The sequence below is a fragment of the Dryas octopetala genome, chromosome 1 (genome assembly GCF_963921425.1).
Source record: "Dryas octopetala chromosome 1, drDryOcto1.1, whole genome shotgun sequence".
Taxonomy (NCBI): Eukaryota; Viridiplantae; Streptophyta; class Magnoliopsida; order Rosales; family Rosaceae; genus Dryas; species Dryas octopetala.
Window position 1 is genome coordinate 10,541,546 of NC_141366.1, and position 4,058 is coordinate 10,545,603.

Below are 4,058 nucleotides of genomic sequence, written 5' to 3' on the forward strand. Positions count from 1 at the left end.
CTTCGAAATTTAAACCCTTGCATAAAACTATAAAAGGATTAATTATTCTGATTTCTTTTTTGTTTATTTTTTTGGTGGTTACTTCTTTTTTGTTTTTCTTTCTTGGTTCATATTGGTGTATTAATTAATAGCGCACCATCATTAGCAGGTAAGACTGGATGCTTGGCATTCATCTTCTTTTATCTGGCCTATTCTTCTTTTGTCTTGTTCCACTATTTCTGCTCACAATTTTTAACCATCCTCCTCAAACATAGTTAACATGTGTAATTTTATTATTACACAAAACTAACCATAGTTAATGTGTAGTACGGAAACAAAAAATAATCTTGGATAAAATGGAGTATGCAAACCCCCATCTCACAAGCATTCCTAATCACAAGATTACTATTTAACAAATGGAGAGAAACACTTGAGGATGAGTGTAATGTGCTTGCTCGCTTCAAACAAATATGGTATGGGACACACAAAAACTTCTCATATTGTGTTTGTCATTTTATAAAATCACTATGGTGTTAATTTATTCTTACCACATAATAAATGAATAACGTGATAGTAAGATTATGGTTGTAAACTAAAAACGTTGAATGTGGGTTAATTAACAAGTAAGGACTTTTTTACGATGCGGAGTGGATAAGTTTTGGTGGCTTATGGAAACTGTGTGCGGCTCATAGTACTCATGTTAATTAGCTTCAAAATTAAAGTAGTGATGAAGATGAAATTAAGCTTTAATTAATGGACATGGATTGTGGTAATAGGGGAGGTGGATACGATATCGATGCATTCATTGATGCCTCAACATGCACAACACTTTCTATTGGGGTTTGACATGTGCCAAAATTGCCAATCATTCGGTGCCACAAAATGATCCTTTTCAAACATATTCCAACAGCATGACTGAACAACATTCCAAAATACATTTCCAAAATTCAAACATCACGGGATAGATTTTATGGCATGTTCGACATTTGTGCAAAAGTTGGAAGGCTGCCTCAAAATTTCTCTCTCATTTCTCATTTACAAGGAAAACAAAATCCCTTAGATTTTGTTGCAATTATATTATTAATTGGGTAAGTTAAATCCCATGAATCAGGATTTTCTTTTATAATCTAGCTCTCTTTATTTCAGGTGATTTCCATTTTTGACTCTCTTTTTTATATTTTTATTTCTAATAGGATTTTTATTATGGATATGGCTTTTGCAGTTAATTATTTACTATACAAAATATCGGATCCCAAACTATCTATAAGAATTTTAGTGTTAAAACTTTTAACACCTTGAACCAATTGTTGTTCGCTCTCGATTCTGGATATTCCGGTTTCACGAGTTTTAAGAATGGATACGATCATTGTGAGCTCCTGCACTTAATGTTTTCCAAAAATTAATGCAATACTTGAATATTAATGATTGGCTCTGTATGTTTTTTTTATTGTATGAAATATGAACGTATATTAAAATATAGTATGGTTTAGAATTTAGGGTTTACCAAAATAATTATATTCTTTTGAATTGAATCTTTTCACTCATTCTCAATTTTAGCATTATTACATTAAGAATGCATAAAGTAATAACCTACTAACCCTCAAATTGTTCCTTATTGCATACATTAGAAATTATCAAAACATTTTCAGTAGAACTCATAAAATTAAATTGTGAGAGAAGTTTTTGTTTTGTTTTTATGACGAGAAAAGTAGGTTTTGTTGTGCTAGAATTTGATCATTATATAATTCAACCATTGCTTCTTCCACTTTAATGGGAAGGGCTTGTTAAAATACAAAAAACGAGTAAGTGGAGATTTACATTTATAATATATCATATAGGAGTTTAATTTAGGATAATACTAGTGCATGTCACGATGCAACATCCAATAGTGACTTTGCACTAATATGTATGACCCATTGCAATAGATAATAGCAATATATTCACATGTATAGCAACGTACAAAATTTTAATTGGGTCAAATAAACTTGGTATATAAAATTAATCCATTCAAATGAATTAAAGTATGCAATTAATCATTCGAAGTTTCTATAAGAGCCACTTTAAGATTAGTGCCATATTTTCCTAGAACCTACATAATTTCAACGGCCTAATATACTTTTATTTAACATAAAATTTGATATTATGGTTAAGACTTAAGAGTTAAAGACAAAAAAACTTGATACACCAAACATTATTCATCACGAAAGATGCTAGTAAAACAGTAAAAGATAAAAGAAAAGAGACAAAAGTAAGAGAAAACTGGCAAAAATATTGCCGAGCGCAATTAGCGGTTTCCGGATGCGTTACCTTTCCGTAGTCCGTTGCAGTACGTACAGTTCCGTCACCCTTTTACGCATTTTGTCCTCTGCTTCTTTTTTCTACGTGTCACTTTTGGTCTCAGTTCACTTTCCTTTGGTCGCGTTCACTCCACGCTCCAATTGCATCTCGACAGATCTGAGTTTTGGTGCAGGTGTCTGCTACCTTCACGTCGTGCGGGTGGGATTGTCTTCTGCTTTTTAAAGAAGTGATAAAAAGGGTGATTTTCATGTTCGTCTTTTTTGGGCTAAAGTTTTGGGTTTGTTTTAAGGCTTTTAAAAAAGTTATATTTTTTTGGGAAATCAAAGCAAGTTGCAAGAAGAAAAATGTGTATGAATGAATCCACGAAGGAGGTGTAGAGCTGTAGAGAGTCCCATGTATCATGTATGTCACATTTTGTTTCCTGGTCTTGTCACGTCAGTGGTTCTAGGGTAAATTTGTTGAACTAAAAAAAGTGCGTTTTTTGGAGGAATCAAAGCAAGTTGCAGCCGGAAAATGTGTATGAACCCACAAAGTAATAGAGTCCCATGTATGTCACATTTGGTTGGTGTAATACTGTAGTGTTCAAGTAGAGATATTTTGGAATTTGCCATTTCTTTTGTCACAAGCTAAATTGAGCTAGTGTTTAGCAGAAACATTGATTTACGTACGCTTTTATTTGATTACGATTTGGATTTTGAATTATTAAATAACATAATATATCAAATTGTATGGTAAAACAAAATATTTTACTTAAGGGGTCGTTGTCAAACAAACTATTCTAGAAAATCGTATGCATGTCCTTTAAAGTAATTTCATAGAGGAATAAAACTATAATGAAATTTTTTGTTATAAGAGGATAGGGAAAATAGTTTGGACTTTGGAGTGAGGATATCCCATGAAATAATTTTGGTTGTTGAATTTGAGAATTGCAAGCGGAAATTTTCAGATTTTGGTACACAAAAAATGTTTAGTTGTATATGGCTAGTGGCTATACAGTCCAACTTATTCGGAATGGATATAGCACCCACCACTCCCCATGGATTGAAATAAGAATTTGTGAGATTCAGAAAATCCAAGATTCATCTCTAAAATTATGCCCACCATGATGGTGTCAATGAATTTTCAATTTGGTAGATTTTCTAACCAGCAAAAAAATAATAATAAAAAAGATTAAAATTTTGAGAATTGCACAAGTACTGTTACTCTAATCCTCATACACAAAAAGATGTGCATGTGCATGCACAAAGTTGCACAGGAATTAAGGTATAGGAATCATCATGCATTTCTAATATATATGATATATTCATGTTATATATAAGGCACTTTGTTGGTTGGATGTGCACAAATGAACAAGAAAAACCAGATTTTAGGGAATTATGTTTCATTCGAAGTTTGTGAATGGAGGCAATCTTCTAAAATTTACAAACTAGTGGGATTGTTGTCACTACCACTAGTTTAATTTCGGTCGCACTAGGAATCTCACCTTATTTTTCTCTTTCTTCTTTTCTCTCTATTTCTTAAAATTCAATCTCAAACATTTAACTTTATTTAAATAAAATTTAATAATACATCCTTTATTTAGATAATTATAAATAAGTCAATAAAACATTTCATAATTATAAAAAGGTTTTGATCATAAATTACGTTTTGATCAATAACCCTGCAGGTCCCAGCCACATACTTTAGTTTGTTTTACCCTTTTGCTTAGGGGTGGGTCGGTGTCGGTAACCGACCCTCCAGCCACATACCGCCGACCGACTGACTAGGGTTTATATGGGCAA